General features: G+C 57.1%; 1 long non-coding RNA gene across 1 annotated transcript; it reads right to left on the bottom strand.

The window, feature by feature from the left end:
- Window positions 1-5,782: 5,782 nt before the first annotated feature.
- LOC139685247 (uncharacterized) lies at window positions 5,783-20,081 on the bottom strand. Its single transcript, XR_011700061.1, has 5 exons — window positions 19,796-20,081; window positions 18,985-19,220; window positions 18,092-18,136; window positions 10,736-10,844; window positions 5,783-6,099 (listed from the first exon to the last, which is right to left on the bottom strand). It is a non-coding gene; the product is annotated as an uncharacterized lncRNA (long non-coding RNA).
- Between the last annotated feature and the right edge of the window lie 100 nt (window positions 20,082-20,181).

The raw sequence follows: 20,181 nt of genomic DNA, 5'->3' as shown, positions 1-20,181 counted from the left end.
CCTGCACAGAGGCCTCAAGGGCCTGACTACGCTCAAGGGCTTCACGGCTGGCCAAAGAACAGCGGCTGTGACGCGGCCCAGCTACAGGGGGTCACAGTGGCCAGCAGCCGTCAGCAGGCACAAAGGAGCCAAGGCAAAAAAAAAAGCCCTGCCCCGTTTACAGGGTGGGCTGGGGTCGGGACACCTGCATTCTCCTATTGGGTGTGGCCAAGGGGACTCTCCCTCTTCCTTACAGGGTTGTCCCCCTCTTTCTGGGCAGCCAAAGGAGAACCGTGGCAAAAGGCCAACACTACCAAAGGAAAGACCCAGCCCTGTTTACAGGGGGGGTCACCCAGCGCAAAGCCAGCGGGGGCACCCTGAAGATGCCCTCCGCACTCCTACGTGTATGCCTGACCCCGTGATGGCAAAGAGGTTCATTTGCCCAGAAGGCCTTTCTTGTGCTCCCTCTTGACCTCGACGCTGCTGATCCTCTTCTGAACTCTTTTGCCTCGCCGTCCCACGCTCCTGGCTCTGCTTTCTTCTCGGATGGCTTCCGTCAAGCAAAGAGAATAACACAGTTGAGTCCGAGAAGCTCCAACTCCTTCAAGTCAGTGAAACGGGCACCCAGAGCGAGCTCCCCAAGCCACCATCACCTGCCCACTCCCACCACACCCCCCCCACGGCTCCACACAACGCTCCAGCTTCCACTGGTGTCACCTCCGCGTTTTCCCACGTCAGCACTGCCGTCCGCACGATGCCGCCGCTCTCTTCTCCCATGGCTTCTGCAAAGGAAGGAGGACACAGGCAGGTGTGAGAAACACCAGCTCCTCCGTAGGAAGTAAACCGGGACCCTACATCCCCAGAGGGAGACCTCCAAGTCACTCCAAACCCACCCACAGAGCCCCCCACTGACACAAACCTCTCCAAACCTCACTTTGAGTGGTCACGGCGATGCCCCGTCTGCTGCTGGGAGCCAGGCCCTCTGGGCAAAGGAAGCTGGGCATACAAAGCACTGGCCAACGAGGCTGCACCTCTGACTACAGAGGGCTCGAGACGCTGCTAGTCTGCAAAGTGCCCGGGACTCCAGGGCACTGGCCCAGACTTACGGGCGGCCCTGGGCCCAAAGGCCTGCGGAGGCTCCTTCTCTCCGCCTCGAGGGCACCCAGACCCGCTCCCCGCTAACGGGGCGGTCGCCCCGCACAGCCTGCCAGCTGAGGGAGCACCGAGGCTCCCAGACCCGGACCCCGATTACGGGCGGGTGCACACCCAGGGAGCCACAGGACTCGGCTTTCCCCTGCACTAATAGCGATAAGATTCCAGTACCAGGAAAAACAGCTAACGGCCTAAGGCCTGGGGGCCTTCCTCCACGGACAGGGAGCTGCACACCTCCCGGCCCTGGACCTCGGAACGGCCAGGGCCAGGAATACCCACCTGATTACAGGGGCTCCCTCCAACCGCCCGCCGAGCACTGGGGTCGTACAAAGCCCCGCTTACAAGGCTGCCCCTTCTAGGCTCGGCACCCCCAACAATGCCCTCCACGGCCTAAGGTCGCGAGGACAGGGCCCCAGCCCTGAAGACAGGGCGGGCACATGCTGGCACGTCACCAGCAGCACTGGCACAGACCCAGGCCCTGGCTACAGGCGGGTCACCGAGAGGCTTTGCTGCCTCCTCGCAAAGAAGGGCCGAGGCTGGGCCGTGTCTCTGTTTGTGGGTTTTGAGGGCACGCCCCGGTTGTTGCACACAGCTCCTCTTTCCCTCCTGGGAAGCCTACGCTACGCTACCTGCTTTTTTAGGGGGACCAAGGGACACGCTCGCTCTCTCACTCACACCGACAAAGACAAGACAGAGACACAAAGGGGCAGCGTCCCAGGAGAGGGAGCAAGCTCTGAGCAGCAACCTGCGGCGAGCCATCCCTACCGCCCACAAGCAGGAGACAACGGCCTCAGACTCGCCCTGGCCTGCACAGAGGCCTCAAGGGCCTGACTACGCTCAAGGGCTTCACGGCTGGCCAAAGAACAGCGGCTGTGACGCGGCCCAGCTACAGGGGGTCACAGTGGCCAGCAGCCGTCAGCAGGCACAAAGGAGCCAAGGCAAAAAAAAAAGCCCTGCCCCGTTTACAGGGTGGGCTGGGGTCGGGACACCTGCATTCTCCTATTGGGTGTGGCCAAGGGGACTCTCCCTCTTCCTTACAGGGTTGTCCCCCTCTTTCTGGGCAGCCAAAGGAGAACCGTGGCAAAAGGCCAACACTACCAAAGGAAAGACCCAGCCCTGTTTACAGGGGGGGTCACCCAGCGCAAAGCCAGCGGGGGCACCCTGAAGATGCCCTCCGCACTCCTACGTGTATGCCTGACCCCGTGATGGCAAAGAGGTTCATTTGCCCAGAAGGCCTTTCTTGTGCTCCCTCTTGACCTCGACGCTGCTGATCCTCTTCTGAACTCTTTTGCCTCGCCGTCCCACGCTCCTGGCTCTGCTTTCTTCTCGGATGGCTTCCGTCAAGCAAAGAGAATAACACAGTTGAGTCCGAGAAGCTCCAACTCCTTCAAGTCAGTGAAACGGGCACCCAGAGCGAGCTCCCCAAGCCACCATCACCTGCCCACTCCCACCACACCCCCCCACGGCTCCACACAACGCTCCAACTTCCACTGGTGTCACCTCCGCGTTTTCCCACGTCAGCACTGCCGTCCGCACGATGCCGCCGCTCTCTTCTCCCATGGTTTCTGCAAAGGAAGGAGGACACAGGCAGGTGTGAGAAACACCAGCTCCTCCGTAGGAAGTAAACCGGGACCCTACATCCCCAGAGGGAGACCTCCAAGTCACTCCAAACCCACCCACAGAGCCCCCCACTGACACAAACCTCTCCAAACCTCACTTTGAGTGGTCACGGCGATGCCCCGTCTGCTGCTGGGAGCCAGGCCCTCTGGGCAAAGGAAGCTGGGCATACAAAGCACTGGCCAACGAGGCTGCACCTCTGACTACAGAGGGCTCGAGACGCTGCTAGTCTGCAAAGTGCCCGGGACTCCAGGGCACTGGCCCAGACTTACGGGCGGCCCTGGGCCCAAAGGCCTGCGGAGGCTCCTTCTCTCCGCCTCGAGGGCACCCAGACCCGCTCCCCGCTAACGGGGCGGTCGCCCCGCACAGCCTGCCAGCTGACGGAGCACCGAGGCTCCCAGACCCGGACCCCGATTACGGGCGGGTGCACACCCAGGGAGCCACAGGACTCGGCTTCCCCCTGCACTAATAGCGATAAGATTCCAGTACCAGGAAAAACAGCTAACGGCCTAAGGCCTGGGGGCCTTCCTCCACGGACAGGGAGCTGCACACCTCCCGGCCCTGGACCTCGGAACGGCCAGGGCCAGGAATACCCACCTGATTACAGGGGCTCCCTCCAACCGCCCGCCGAGCACTGGGGTCGTACAAAGCCCCGCTTACAAGGCTGCCCCTTCTAGGCTCGGCACCCCCAACAATGCCCTCCACGGCCTAAGGTCGCGAGGACAGGGCCCCAGCCCTGAAGACAGGGCGGGCACATGCTGGCACATCACCAGCAGCACTGGCACAGACCCAGGCCCTGGCTACAGGCGGGTCACCGAGAGGCTTTGCTGCCTCCTCGCAAAGAAGGGCCGAGGCTGGGCCGTGTCTCCGTTTGTGGGTTTTGAGGGCACGCCCCGGTTGTTGCACACAGCCCCTCTTTCCCTCCTGGGAAGCCTACGCTACGCTACCTGCTTTTCTAGGGGGACCAAGGGACACGCTCGCTCTCTCACTCACACCGACAAAGACAAGACAGAGACACAAAGGGGCAGCGTCCCAGGAGAGGGAGCAAGCTCTGAGCAGCAACCTGCGGCGAGCCATCCCTACTGCCCACAAGCAGGAGACAACGGCCTCAGACTCGCCCTGGCCTGCACAGAGGCCTCAAGGGCCTGACTACGCTCAAGGGCTTCACGGCTGGCCAAAGAACAGCGGCTGTGACGCGGCCCAGCTACAGGGGGTCACAGTGGCCAGCAGCCGTCAGCAGGCACAAAGGAGCCAAGGCAAAAAAAAAAGCCCTGCCCTGTTTACAGGGTGGGCTGGGGTCGGGAGACCTGCATTCTCCTATCAGGTGTGGCCAAGGGGACTCTCCCTCTTCCTTACAGGGTTGTCCCCCTCTTTCTGGGCAGCCAAAGGAGAACCGTGGCAAAAGGCCAACACTACCAAAGGAAAGACCCAGCCCTGTTTACAGGGGGGGTCACCCAGTGCAAAGCCAGTGGGGGCACCCTGAAGATGCCCTCCGCACTCCTACGTGTATGCCTGACCCCATGATGGCAAAGAGGTTCATTTGCCCAGAAGGCCTTTCTTGTGCTCCCTCTTGACCTCGACGCTGCTGATCCTCTTCTGAACTCTTTTGCCTCGCCGTCCCACGCTCCTGGCTCTGCTTTCTTCTCGGATGGCTTCCGTCAAGCAAAGAGAATAACACAGTTGAGTCCGAGAAGCTCCAACTCCTTCAAGTCAGTGAAACGGGCACCCAGAGCGAGCTCCCCAAGCCACCACCACCTGCCCACTCCCACCCCACGCCCCCACGGCCCCACACAACGCTCCAACTCCCACTGGTGTCACCTCCGCGTTTTCCCACGTCAGCACTGCCGTCCGCACAATGCCGCCGCTCTCTTCTCCCATGGTTTCTGCAAAGGAAGGAGGACACAGGCAGGTGTGAGAAACACCAGCTCCTCCGTAGGAAGCAGACAGGGACCCTACATCCCCAGAGGGAGACCTCCAAGTCACTCCAAACCCACCCACAGAGCCCCCCATTGCCACAAACCTCTCCAAACCTCACCTTGAGTGGTCACGGCGATGCCCCGTCTGCTGCTGGGAGCCAGGCCCTCTGGGCAAAGGAAGCTGGGCATACAAAGCACTGGCCAACGAGGCTGCACCTCTGATTACAGAGGGCTCGAGACGCTGCTAGTCTGCAAAGTGCCCGGGACTCCAGGGCACTGGCCCAGACTTACGGGCGGCCCTGGGCCCACAGGCCTGCGGAGGCTCCTTCTCTCCGCCTCGGGGGAACCCAGACACCCTCCCTCCTAACGGTGCTTCGTTGGCTGTTTGAAGAGAGAGGGCAACCCAGGAAGGAGGGTGAGAATCCCGTTCTTCACCCCCGATGGGAAAATGGACATCTCTCAACCCCAGCCCACCCTGAAAACAGGGCACGGCTTTCTTTATTGCCTTGCCACCTTTTGTGGCTGCTGGCGCCTGTCGTCCACTGTGACACTTTGTAGCTGGGCCATGTCATGTCCTCTGCTCGTTGGCAGCTGTTAAGCCCCTCCACATTGCCAGGCCCTCGTGGCCTCTGCACAAGCCAGGCCATGTCTAAGGCGGCCACCTGCTGCTGTGCAGTACGGATGGCACCCCACAGCTTCCTACAAAGAGCCCCTCTTTCCCTCCTGGGAAGCCTAAGCTACGCTACCTGCTTTTCTAGGGGGACCAAGGGACACGCTCGCTCTCTCACTCACACCGACAAAGACAAGACAGAGACACAAAGGGGCAACGTCCCAGGAGAGGGAGCAAGCTCTGAGCAGCAACCTGCGGCGAGCCATTCCTGACGCCCAGCAGCGGGAGAACACGGCCTCAGACTTGCCCTGGCCTGCCCAGACACCTCAAGCCTCTGACTACGCAGGGCGGCTTCAAGGCTGGACAACGAACACAGGCTGTGACATGCCCAGGCTACAGGGGGGTCACCGTGGCCAGCAGCCGCCACCAGGCACTAAGGCACCAAGGGAAACAAAGCCCTGCTCCGCTGACACGGTGGCCTGCAGTCAGGATACCTCCATTTGCCCCTGGGATGTGGAGAAGGGCTCTCTCACTCTCCTTACAGTGTTTCCCGCTCTCCCTGGGCAGCCAAAGGAGAACCGTGGCAAAAGGCCAAAAACACCAAAGGAAAGACCCAGCCCTGTTTACGGGGGGGTCGCCCAGTGAAAGCCAGCGGGGCACCCTGAAGGTTCCTGCTGCACTTCAACATGTGTGTCTGTCCCGATGACGGCAGGGACAGTTGCTTGCCCAGAAGGCCTGTCTTGTGCTCCCCCTTGACCTCAATGCTGCTGATCCTCCTCTGCACTCTTTCCTCGATGTCCATCTCCATCTGTTTCTCGACAGCTTCTGCAAGATAAAGAGAAGAGGGTTAGCCCTGAGGTCTCTCTATTAACCTCTACTCCTGTACAAGGACTTAAGTCTTGGAGCAGTACTTGTTTTCATTATATATTGTCTCCTGAACCCACACCAAAATTTTAATGTGATTCATCCTCTTTTCTTTTGTTTTCCTCCCTTTTCAGCCTTCTAACCCGTTTGCTGCTTGAAAAATCTGTGGCTGGACTCGGCATGAAGTACTTATTACCATTCTTTTTCTCTTCTTACAGGAAAATTACGTCCAAGATCCTTTGTTAAACTTTGACTCCATGATTGGAAAGAACGTAAAACAGTATTCCTAATTTATGGAGTCATTCCCTAGGATGGTGAATTTTTTTTTCAGAAAAATCTGTCTCCTTCACCCCATCAGCAAGTTTAGTTTCTACAACTAAAAGAACTGCACACATCCAGAATGCTAGTTTAGCACAGCCTGCTTAAATGTCCATTCTTTCTCCTACCTAAATTGTCTTGCCAACTTGCAGATGCCTGCTATGAAAATGCTACCAATGTCTTCCCTGAAGTACTTCTGATTTTGTCTTTAAATAGGATGGCCCCACGCTTATATCCCTCCAAGATGTTTATTCTGTCCCTAATAGTTATGCCAGATTGCTCTGAAAAATGTTTTTTTTGTCCCCCATAGGCACTCTCTTTTTTTTTTTACATGTTCCCGTTTCAGGAAAAGCCCAGTAAGTCAATTTTTCTCTCAGAGATCTTCTTTCTGGCCTGACACTTTACATAATGATTTTCCTTTCAAATATCTCAAGTGTCCTTTTGCAGTTTTCTCAGCTTTATCAAACTCTGTGGCAGCTGAGTTCCCTCATGAAGCCTCAGTTCAATAAGCTTTTCCCTCAGAATTGTCACGAAACACCCTGCTGCGCTCTGATGCTGTAGTCCAACACTCCCTAGTCTCCAACAGTCCAAAATGAGCCCCAGGGCGACTCTACAAGCTTTTATCGGAGCTTTTCAAAGCACCTTTCGCCTGCCCTGCCTCAGGGCTGAGGGGAGCGGCGGGGAAAGGGCACAGCTACGGCACGGCCGAGACCCCCACACCGCCCTCACGGCACCTGTCGCTGTCCGTGTAGCCCTCACAGCCCCCCAGGAGCGTGGAGGACACCCAGTGTGCAAAAAGTAAGTGACATAAAAGCCAATGCTAAAGCAAAACAAGCTGCTAAAACCATGAAAAGCAAAGAGCAGTCCTAGTTCCAGAAACAAACAAAAACCTGGTAAACAGATACTGTATCAAAAGTCAGATTTCAAAGAAAAATACAAAATTTATAATAGTAACAAAAAAGTTAATTAGTTTCTACATACAAAGTTAGTTTAGCACTTTGCAAAACTGAGCATAAAAAAACACACTAAAAATTAAAAACCTGAGTAAGTAAAGCCAAACCTGTTCACAACAATAAAACAAGTTACATTTCAATGGAAAACATCTTTGAGAAATAACCCAAATACTAGAACCAAAATACAACAAAGAGCAATAAACTGATGCCAAAGGGGTTTTCTGATTTTTCATTTTTATAGATTTTAGAAATATTTGTAACTGTAGCAAATGTAGTGTTCATACTTGTAACAGCTCATGTTCATTGTTTATACATCCCAACCCCTACCACAGATCAGGAGCTCAAATTCTTTTAGCTATTTAGGCTCTCTTCGAGGTACAAGAGCTGACAACTATCAGAAAGGTCTGCAAAACAAGACCAAACATAAATCAACAACCTTGAGTCTAAGAACACTGGAAAAACTCCAAAGCCCGAGGAAAAAGAGCTGATGAAGAACAGGGGGTCCCAGTGACCCCAGTCCCCAAATCCTGGGGGATGGCACAGGGGTGGGACTGGGGCTGGACTGAGAGATGTGTAAACTGGGCATTGGGTGGGCAATATTATAAACCCCATGGAAATCAGTGTTCTAGGAAGAAGGGGGCAGCACGAAGATGTCATCATGTATTCCTAAAAGCCCCAAGCCTGGCCATTAAAGAATGTACCTTTTGATCTTATCCTACATTAACTGGGCTCCAAGTCCTGTTTCTGGGGGCACTCACGGCAGCAAAACAAAAGATGCCTATTAAGTAAAAGTCAGCAAATTGACTTTTAATTTCCTAACGGGGGGGGAGATTTCTGTTACCTTTTAGTTTTCACGGATCTCTTTCCTAAGTGACCAGAAACATTCCTGTGCAAAATTAACCAATCAAGAAAATTTATTAAAATTCTATTAAATAAAATAACATTATGTGTTAGCAAACTGTATTTATGTACCTTTAGTGATTGTGTATGTTAAGAATTTTTCAGGAGACCCACTACAAGAAAGATGAAATAGATTGTTTCAAATGTTGCTAACCCTGTTCCCAGCAGTCTGGATAAAAGAAAACCCTCCCTGAAAACTCCTAAGAAAAAATAAACCTCAGAACCCGTAAGACCGACAACCCTCAAATTTCACTCGACACAAATTGCTGAACTTTTGGCAACTATTATGACTTTAACACAAACTTTTGTTTTGAAATAGACACAGTCTAAAGACTTTATTCAGTATTTTAGCAGTGTATGTATTTTATGTGAGCTATAGCTGTGTACATGTTAGAATTTTGTGTGATTATACGTTGTGTCATGATACACCTGAATTGCAGAACTAGCACAGATATTCACCTGTTTAAAGAAATGCTGGGGCACTTAAGAAAACCTCAGCACATGCTAAAGCAAATTAAACATGATACTGAAAGCATTGAAACTGTCTCAACCAAAGTTAAACGAGTAAAAACCCACCACTGGTAAAGCATTTTTATAAGCTATTTGCCCACTGCCTCATAAGCTATTTAAGTCCCTGGTACCCCCAGTCATAACTACAGCAACAGCAATACTCTTGCTAGCACTGCTCAGTGTGTAGCTATAGTGCAAATAAAGCAATAAAGACAAAAATTGTAAGTGATACCAGCAATACACATGTATATTAAACCCCAATAGTACTGAAACTGAACAAAAGACTTTGTATACTTTGAAACACTGGGGGGACTGAAAGAGAAAAGAGACCAAAAGCCCCTAGTTTTGTGAAATTTCTATTTCTGCTCTGCAAAGTGTTGTTTGCACAGCAAGGCCACTGAACAGCATGAAGTCCTAGAGCCACCATGTTCAAGTACAAATTGTCAGGAGCCCAGTGTAGCAAGGTTAGGAGTCACACATTCCACTAACCTAGACATCTCTATAGGATGAGGTGGTAAAGAGCCAGGATTTTGTAGAGTTACAGCCAAGGGTTTACGAGTTTTACAGACCCATGTTGTCATCGAACAAAGAAAGGCAAAAGTCCAGCAGTGATGAAGACGCGTCAAGACCACCCCGAGGGATGAAGTCAGGAGACCCCAACCCAAATTCGAAGCCAAAAGAAAGCTCAGCCCAAGACTCCGCCTAGTCATTAATATGGAAATTAGAAGGTGTCACTATAGACTTAAGACTATAAAAAAGCTTATTTTCCATAAACAAGCTAGGCAAGTTTTTGCCCAGCATGAACTGCCTTGTCTCCAACGTTGTCAATAAATGCCTTTGCTGATAAAAGTAAAAATTTTCTCTTAGCAGTTATTTTTGTGACGTTTTCGCTTATCTGGAGTCATCGAGTACTTTTCTGATTATAATTTTCTTTCATAAAAATCTTTTTTTACCCAACCTGTAGTTTTACTTTGTACAACGAAATCAACTACATGAATGCTAATTCAGCAGAGCCAAGTAACACCCTCTTTCTTTTTAATACTTTAATCTTCTTGCCTGCTCATAAGTTCTCTGCTACAAAAATGCTGCCTATGTGTTTCCTTAAAGTTCTTCTGATTTTCCCCCAAAAATGATCACCCCATGCTAACATCCCTCTAATGTGTTTATTTTGTCCCTGACATTTACCTCATATTTCTCCCAAAACTGATACCTGTAGATTAGCTCATGGTTTACCCTCTCAATAACCCCAGTGAAACAGCCTGCTTTAGTCTAATGCCGAAGTTCAAAACTTTTTACCCTTCCAACTGCACAACATCTACCCTGGGGAACCTTTCAGGGCACCTTTTTCTCACTGTGTCCCTCACACCCCTCAGGGACACAGGAGACGCCTGTTTACCCCTCAGGGTACCCTTTTTCCCCTCACAGATTCTTAGGGGTATGCAGGGGACACCCACCTCCTACTCAGGGACACGCACAGCGACCCGTGTTTCACCCCCCCAAAATGCTCCTCACTCAGCTTTTGTGTCCAACAGCCCACAACCTCCCCCAGACAGACTTCACAAGTTTTTATCCACCTTTTCAAAGCGCCCTTCACCTGCGGCCGCCTCAGGGACCTGTCTGAGGGCTGCGGGAACGGCGGCCCCGCCCTGCCTGAGGCGGGAAAGGAGGCTCAGCTGGCCCAGCGGGGCTGCCCTGCCTCCCTCAGGGCACCATCACGGACCCCCGGGGACCCCCCTGGCTCCTCAGGGACCCTTCAGGGCACCTTCTTCAAAACCCCTCTGTTATTGTCAAGACATCTCATAATTCACCTCAAAATGTGCTCTATTCAGTTTTTCCCTCAAAGATCGTCAGTCTGTTCTTGGCGTTTTACCTCAAGACATCCTGTATTTGAAACTGCAAAGTTCCCTCAGCTTTACCTGTACGAAGTTCTCTGTCTCCTCTGGCGTTCCCCAGCATCTCTACCGACAGACCCTCTGCCTCTGTGCCGTACTGCCTCTCACGCTGCTCCTGAACGCACTCTCCCTCCTGAAAATGCCAAAAATCCGACCTGAGGCGACTCCAAACCCCTTTTTTGAGCCCCTCACGGGTGGGCGGGACTGCGGGGCTGAGGGGAGCGGCGGGACCGCCCCCCGGGCGGGCGGGAAAATGGGACCAGCTGCAACAGAGCGGCCCCGCCCGGCCCCGCGTCCCGCTGGGGGCTCCTGCGGCCTCTCGGTGACCACCAGGGGGCGCCTGCGACACACCGGACACCTGCCTGTCCCCTCAGGGACCCCCACAGAGCCCGCAGTGACACACGGGGCACCCCCGTCCCCTCAGGGACACCCACAGAGACACACGGGGCACCCCTGTCCCCTCAGGGACACCTACAGAGACACACGGGGCACCCCTGTCCCCTCAGGGACACCCACAGAGACACACGGGGCACCCCCGTCCCCTCAGGGACACCCACAGAGACACGCGGGGCACCCCCGTCCCCTCAGGGACACCTACAGAGACACACGGGGCACCCCCGTCCCCTCAGGGACACCCACAGAGACACACGGGGCACCCCCGTCCCCTCAGGGACACCCACAGAGACACACGGGGCACCCCCGTCCCCTCAGGGACACCCACAGAGACACACGGGGCACCCCTGTCCCCTCAGGGACACCCACAGAGCCCGCAGTGACACACGGGGCATCCCTGTCCCCTGAGGGACACCCACAGAGCCCGCAGTGACACACGGGGCACCCCTGTCCCCTCAGGGACACCCACAGAGCCCGCAGTGACACACGGGGCACCCCTGTCCCCTGAGGGACCCCCACAGAGCCCTCAGTGACACACGGGGCACCCCTGTCCCCTCAGGGACACCCACAGAGCCCTCAGTGACACAAGAGGCACCTGCCTTGTCCCTTCGATCCACAGGGCACCCCGGCCCCCTCAGGGACCACCACAGATCCGGCGGAACCCAGGGGACACCCCCTGTCCTGTCATGGACCCCCACAGAGCCCCAGGAACACACGGGGCACGCCCCCGCTCCTTTTAGTGTCCCACCCCTTACCCTGTGTCCCTTTTTTTTCCTCTCATTCCCTGTCCCCTCTGTCGCATTCCCCCGTCCCTCCTGTCCCCTCTATCACACTCGCTGTGCCCCTCTCTCTCCCTGTCTCCTTCCCAGTCCCTCCCCTGTCTCCTCTCACCCCGGCAGCTCCGGGCGCGGGGCCCAAACAGGAGACGCCTGTTTACCCCTCAGGGTATCCTTTTTCCCCTCACAGATTCTTAGGGGTATGCAGGGGACACCCACCTCCCACTCAGGGACACGCACAGCGACCCGTGTTTCACCCCCCCAAAATGCTCCTCACTCAGCTTTTGTGTCCAACAGCCCACAATCTCCCCCAGACAGACTTCACAAGTTTTTATCGACCTTTTCAAAGCGCCTTTCACCTGCGGCCGCCTCAGGGACCTGTCTGAGGGCTGCGGGAACGGCGGCCCCGCCCTGCCTGAGGCGGGAAAGGAGGCTCAGCTGTCCCAGCGGGGCTGCCCTGCCTCCCTCAGGGCACCATCACGGACCCCCGGGGACCCCCCTGGCTCCTCAGGGACCCTTCAGGGCACCTTCTTCAAAACCCCTCTGTTATTGTCAAGACATCTCATAATTCACCTCAAAATGTGCTCTATTCAGTTTTTCCCTCAAAGATGGTCAGTCTGTTCTTGGCGTTTTACCTCAAGACATCCTGTATTTGTAGCTGCGAAGTTCCCTCAGCTTTACCTGTACGAAGTTCTCTGTCTCCTCTGGCGTTCCCCAGCATCTCTACCGACAGACCCTCTGCCTCTGTGCCGTACTGCCTCTCACGCCGCTCCCGAACGCACTCTCCCTCCTGAAAATGCCAAAAATCCGACCTGAGGCGACTCCAAACCCCTTTTTTGAGCCCCTCACGGGTGGGCGGGACTGCGGGGCTGAGGGGAGCGGCGGGACCGCCCCCCGGGCGGGCGGGAAAATGGGACCAGCTGCAACAGAGAGGCCCCGCCCGGCCCCGCGTCCCGCTGGGGGCTCCTGCGGCCTCTCGGTGACCACCAGGGGGCGCCTGCGACACACCGGACACCTGCCTGTCCCCTCAGGGACCCCCACAGAGCCCGCAGTGACACACGGGGCACCCCTGTCCCCTCAGGGACCCCCACAGAGCCCGCAGTGACACACGGGGCACCCCTGTCCCCTCAGGGACACCCACAGAGCCCGCAGTGACACACGGGGCACCCCTGTCCCCTCAGGGACACCCACAGAGTCCGCAGTGACAAACGGGGCACCCCTGTCCCCTCAGGGACACCCACAGAGCCCGCAGTGACACACGCGGCACCCCTGTCCCCTCAGGGACACCCACAGAGCCCGCAGTGACACACGGGGCACCCCTGTCCCCTCAGGGACACCCACAGAGCCCGCAGTGACACACGGGGCACCTCTGTCCCCTCAGGGACACCCACAGAGACACACGGGGCACCCCTGTCCCCTCAGGGACCCCCACAGAGCCCACAGTGACACACGGGGCACCCCTGTCTCCTCAGGGACACCCACAGAGCCCGCAGTGACACACGGGGCACCCCTGTCCCCTCAGGGACCCCCACAGAGCCCGCAGTGACACACGGGGCACCCCTGTACCCTCAGGGACACCCACAGAGCCCGCAGTGACACACGGGGCATCCCTGTCCCCTCAGGGACCCCCACAGAGCCCGCAGTGACACACGGGGCATCCCTGTCCCCTCAGGGACCCCCCCAGAGCCCGCAGTGACACACGGGGCACCCCTATCCCCTCAGGGACACCCACAGAGACACACGAAGCACCCCTGTCCCCTCAGGGACCCCCACAGAGCCCTCAGTGACACACGGGGCACCCCTGTCCCCTCAGGGACACCCACAGAGCCCGCAGTGACACACGGGGCATCCCTGTCCCCTCAGGGACACCCACAGAGCCCGCAGTGACACACGGGGCACCCCCGTCCCCTCAGGGACACCCACAGAGACACACGGGGCACCCCCGTCCCCTCAGGGACACCCCCAGAGACACACGGGGCACCCCTGTCCCCTCAGGGACACCCACAGAGCCCTCAGTGACACAAGAGGCACCCCTGTCTCCTCAGGGACACCCACAGAGCCCTCAGTGACACACGGGGCACCCCTGTCCCCTCAGGGACCCCCCCAGAGAGCCCGCAGTGACACACGGGGCACCCCTGTCCCCTCAGGGACACCCACAGAGCCCGCAGTGACACACGGGGCATCCCTGTCCCCTCAGGGACCCCCACAGAGCCCGCAGTGACACACGGGGCATCCCTGTCCCCTCAGGGACCCCCCCAGAGCCCGCAGTGACACACGGGGCACCCCTATCCCCTCAGGGACACCCACAGAGACACACGAAGCACCCCTGTCCCCTCAGGGACCCCCACAGAGCCCTCAGTGACACACGGGGCACCCCTGTCCCCTCAGGGACCCCCAGAGAGCCCGCAGTGACACACGGGGCATCCCTGTCCCCTCAGGGACACCCACAGAGCCCGCAGTGACACACGGGGCACCCCCGTCCCCTCAGGGACACCCACAGAGACACACGGGGCACCCCCGTCCCCTCAGGGACACCCCCAGAGACACACGGGGCACCCCTGTCCCCTCAGGGACACCCACAGAGCCCTCAGTGACACAAGAGGCACCCCTGTCTCCTCAGGGACACCCACAGAGCCCTCAGTGACACACGGGGCACCCCTGTCCCCTCAGGGACCCCCCCAGAGAGCCCGCAGTGACACACGGGGCATCCCTGTCCCCTCAGGGACACCCACAGAGTCCGCAGTGACAAACGGGGCATCCCTGTCCCCTCAGGGACACCCACAGAGACACACGGGGCACCCCTGTCCCCTCAGGGACCCCCAGAGAGCCCGCAGTGACACACGGGGCATCCCTGTCCCCTCAGGGACACCCACAGAGCCCGCAGTGACACACGGGGCACCCCCGTCCCCTCAGGGACACCCACAGAGACACACGGGGCACCCCCGTCCCCTCAGGGACACCCCCAGAGACACACGGGGCACCCCTGTCCCCTCAGGGACACCCACAGAGCCCTCAGTGACACAAGAGGCACCCCTGTCCCCTCAGGGACACCCACAGAGCCCTCAGTGACACACGGGGCACCCCTGTCCCCTCAGGGACCCCCCCAGAGAGCCCTCAGTGACACACGGGGCATCCCTGTCCCCTCAGGGACACCCACAGAGTCCGCAGTGACAAACGGGGCATCCCTGTCCCCTCAGGGACACCCACAGAGACATACGGGGCACCCCTGTCCCCTCAGGGACACCCACAGAGCCCTCAGTGACACACGGGGCACCCCTGTCCGCTCAGGGACACCCACAGAGAGCCCGCAGTGACACACGGGGCATCCCTGTCCCCTCAGGGACACCCACAGAGTCCGCAGTGACAAACGGGGCATCCCTGTCCCCTCAGGGACACCCACAGAGACACACGGGGCACCCCTGTCCCCTCAGGGACCCCCACAGAGCCCACAGTGACACACGGGGCACCCCTGTCTCCTCAGGGACACCCACAGAGCCCGCAGTGACACACGGGGCACCCCTGTCCCCTCAGGGACACCCACAGAGCCCGCAGTGACACACGGGGCACCCCTGTCCCCTCAGGGACTCCCACAGAGCCCGCAGTGACACACGGGGCACCCCTGTCCCCTCAGGGACACCCACAGAGACACACGGGGCACCCCTGTCCCCTCAGGGACCCCCACAGAGCCCGCAGTGACACACGGGGCACCCCTGTCCCCTCAGGGACCCCCACAGAGCCCGCAGTGACACACGGGGCATCCCTGTCCCCTCAGGGACACCCACAGAGACACACGGGGCACCCCTGTCCCCTCAGGGACCCCCACAGAGCCCTCAGTGACACACGGGGCACCCCTGTCCCCTCAGGGACACCCACAGAGCCCGCAGTGACACAAGAGGCACCTGCCTTGTCCCTTCGATCCACAGGGCACCTCTGCCCCCTCAGGGACCCCCACAGAGCCGGCGGAACCCAGGGGGCACCCCCTGTCCTGTCATGGACCCCCACAGAGCCCCAGTCCCACCGTGCGTTTTTCCCCACAGCCCCTTTAAGTGTCGTCCTCTCCTCCCATGCACGAAGTCCCCACAGACTTCTCCACAGTGTTCCCCCTCCCATACCAACCCGTGGGGTTCCCCCGCAGACACCCCCATGGGGTCTCCTCCGTACTCACCCGTGGAGTGTCCCCCATACGTTCCCATGGGGTTACCTCGCAAGTTTCCCCCTCATACCCACCCGTGGGGTCCCCGGGGTTGACCACGCACAGCACGGTGGGGCGGCAGCGGCCCCGCGCGTCCCGCAACTCCCTCCGGGGCACGGCCACATCCAGCGCCCAGCCTCGGGATTCATCCAGAGGGTACGGGATGGCCATGGCTCCTGCCAGCCCCGCGGTTGCCCCGAGCAGGGGAGATCCGGCACCGGCACCCGGACCCCCCGTGGGCAGCGCCAAGCCGGGATCCACAACCAAGGGGACCTTGGATCACATCTGCGAAAACCTCTTACCCCAACGGGACCCCATAATTTGGGTGGCCCCCCAGCACCCCATACTCAAACATTTTGATGCTCCCGTACTCCAGGTGGGTATCCCCCCACACCCTGTGCCCACATTTGGCTGCCCCTCATACCCCGTACCCTACATTGGGTGCCCTCCGTACCCCAGGTGGGTGCCCCCCCGTGCCCGAAGTGGCTTCCCGGGGGCAGTACCATCCCCGTGTCCTTCTCCAGCCCCTACAGAAGCGATCGGGCACCAGGCACAGCTCCTGCAGGGGCACTGGGGGGCACTGCTGGGATCGGGGAGACGGGGGGAAAGGGGAGAACTGCTGGGATAGCGGGGCAAGGGGGGAACGGAACGGGGGGGCACCGGGGTTGGGGCAAAGTGGATGCCTTTTTTTCCAGAGGGTCCACACACACATCTGAGGGTCCCTGGAGAGCCCCCGGCACCAGAGAAGCCACACACACATTGTCCAGTGTCCAGGAGAGCCCCCTGTCCTCCGTATCCCCTGTCCCCCGTGTCCCCTGTCCCCAGTGTCCAACACCAATAGGGGTCCCTACTCCCCCACACTGTTCCGTGGCCCTGAGGTGACTTCTGTCCCCAGGATGACCCCTGTTCCCAGGAGTCCTCATATTCCAAGATCGCCTTAACCTCAGTACCCCGGTTTCCCCAGGACACCCCTCTCCCCGCAGGGCCGTGCATTACTCCACTCTTCCCTCGCCCAGGACAGCCCTAGTCCCTTCCCAGGACATTTTCTTTTCCTCCATCTACTCTTTTCCCCTCTATTTACCTGTCCTTCCTGTCCCCCCGTTTTTCCTTTCCTTCCTTGTCCCTCTGTCTTCTCTCCTCTCTGTCCCCCCTGCCCCCTAAGTTATCCACCCCTGTCCCATCCTATCCCCCCGTGTCCTCCCAGTCGCCTCTCTATCCTACCCCTTTGTCTCCCCCCATCCGTGTTTCGTCCTTCCCTTCCCCCCGTACCTCTTCTACCCGTCTCTCCCCCTCTTCCCGCCTTTCATCCCCTGCACCTCCCGTACCGTGTTCCCCTCTATCACACTTTTCCGTCCCCCCGTCCTCTCTGTCCCACCAGCCACTCTCACCCCCTGTATCTCCTCTGTCCCCTCTATCGCACCCACTGCCCCTCTCTCTTCCCCTGTCCCCCCGTCCCGCCCCTGTCCCCGGTCCCGTCCCCTGTCCGCACTCACCGCGGTGCGGCTCCGGGCGCGGGGGAGGATGTGGATGCGGGGGAAGGCGCGGGACCCCCCGGCCAGGCGCTGGCAGCGCGAGCGCGGCACAGGGACCGACTGCCCGTGCAGCCGGGGGACAGTGGGATTGGGATAGTGGGGCTGGGACAATGGGGATGGGCTTGGGATAGGATGGAATGGGGTGGGGTGGGGTCGAATGAGATGGGGTGGGATGGGATTGGGATGGGATGGGGTCGAATGGGTGGGGTAGAAAGGGTTTGGATGGAAGGGAATTAGGTGGATTGGAATTGGATTCAGTTGGCTTGCTTGAATAAAGAGCTGATAAGAGAAGGCTGTTAACACCTCGTCAACACAGCAGGAGGGCAGAAACCTGGGTAAATGGGCAGTCCGAACAGCTTTTGTTTAAATTATCTTCTATAAAATTCTTATATTAGAAAATCTGTGTTAAACCAATAACTGTCTGTAATAGATATTTGAAACCACCTGTATAAAAATCACCCCATTTTTGTACACGGTAGACACGTACTTTGTTTAGGTATGAGCTCCCTGCGTGACTCCAGCCATGGGCAAGCTGTAATAAAATTTTGCTTTACCATTAATATCTAGATTTTCTTTAAATCACAGTCCCACCCGTGCGTTTTTCCCCACAGCCCCTTTAAGTGTCGTCCTCTCCCATCCATGAAGTCCCCACAGACTTCTCCGCAGTGTTCCCCCCATACAAACCCGTGGGGTTCCCCCGCAGACCCCCCATGGGGTCCCCTCCATACTCACCCATAAATTTTCTCGGGTACCCCGTGGGTCTGGGCACCCTGTAACTCAAATGGTCACTCCATAGTGCTGGGAACCCCATAACTCAAACAGGCACCCCACAACTCTCTCAGGCACCCCACAGGATGTGCTGGGGCACCCCAAGGGTCTGGGCACCCCATATATGGTTTGGGGTAACCCCAAAACTCTAATAGGCACCTCATAAATAATAAGACACCCCATGGGCATTCTGGGCACCTTAATGGTCTGGGCATCCTATAACTCCAGTGGGCACCCCATAGACTGTGCTGGGCACCCCACGGATCTGGGCATCCCACATATTGTTTGGGGGCACTCCACAGATCACCCAAAACCCAATCCTGGGACGCCCCCAAATCCAACACCCCCTCCATTAGGACCCACTTCCCGAACCGTGCCTGGGTGTCCCCAAACACCCCAAAAGTCACATCCCCACCCCGCAGGACCCTCCCCAAACCCCAGCTCTCCACAAGCCCTGCCCAGGGACACGGAGGTGACATTCCCAGGGCTATTCCCAGTGCTATTTGAGGATCGGGCACCCCCTGTCCTGTGAGAGACCCCCCCAGCGCCCGCAGTGGCACACAGGGCCCACATCTCCCTCTCAGGGACCCCCACAAACCAACACAAACGTACCTCACTTCCAAACACGACTGGCTTGTATTTTACTGCATTTTCTTTGGACGACAGCTACTACTGAAATGTTATCCAGGCCTAACTCGGGTAAAGAATCCGTGTAAGTGTCTTAAATGCTTCTCAGCTTGCTGACTTTCTCATGTCTTCAAGAATACTTACTCTTTTACATACTGTGACTACTTATGTGTTAAATTATTTAAGAATAATATATGTGAACACTTCCTCTGCGACGACAGCTGTGTAAGGTAAAATGAAACAACACGTTTCACAACTAGAAAATTTTAAAGTTTTATCCACCAGAAGATACTTTTGCAGACCTACCACTTTATTCGAAGTGCATTCAGTCCTGTCTTACGAAAATATCTCAAAAGCTTTAGGATATTAGTCATACACAAGGAGACCTCTTTCCCCCATTCTGCCAGGACAAAGACAGGAGACACAACACTTCACAAGTTACACAGAACTATACAGAGAACTAGAGGTACCACGCCCAGGGACCAAGCGGCAAACGACTGTTTTTGTCTGGCTTTAATGCCTTCATCCCTCTTCTGACAAAAGACAGGGCTTTTTACCAAGGGTTTACGGTGTTTTGCTAAAACTCCAAAGGTGCTTAAGAACTTCTGAGATAAGACAATGAACAATGAACGCACGTTGAGGTCTTTGCCCAGTGCTTAAAAACTAACGAGTTCTTTTGTGAGCCTCTGTACACCTGGCACTCATCATCCCTGCCTCTCCTCCGGGCTATGAAACTTCCCAAAACCAAATGGAATGGCAGGAAAGCTCCGAAATTCCCCCAAAACTCTATTCCTACCTTGGTCTCGTTGCTTTAGCTTCAGCAAAATCCTGGTTTTGACATTTCCAAATAAAAATAAAGTCCTTTTCTTCCTGGAGCCCACCTCCAAAATTCAAACGCGACCTTCAGAACAGAACATCCCCATGAATTGCTGCCACAAGCAGTGCCAGGCAGGAGCCGCCCGGCCTTTACCTCCCCCACACAGACTGTTTGCTGCCAGCACCAGCAGCTTTTTGGGCTGACATGTGGAAAGTCGGCCGGCACCCACGGAATTGCCTTTGCTCCCTTCCTAAAGGAACAAAGCTTCCCGAGTTGCAGCCCCAACAACTCCTTCACCAGATGAGTTTATTGAAACAACTTTTCAGAGCAGGCATTTCTGAGCGTACTCCATCAATCCCAAGAGT

Source organism: Pithys albifrons, unplaced genomic scaffold (genome assembly GCF_047495875.1).
Source record: "Pithys albifrons albifrons isolate INPA30051 unplaced genomic scaffold, PitAlb_v1 scaffold_46, whole genome shotgun sequence".
In the NCBI taxonomy this organism is placed as follows: domain Eukaryota; kingdom Metazoa; phylum Chordata; class Aves; order Passeriformes; family Thamnophilidae; genus Pithys; species Pithys albifrons.
The sequence above is the reverse complement of the archived record's forward strand: the minus strand, read 5'-3'. Positions and strand labels throughout refer to the sequence as shown.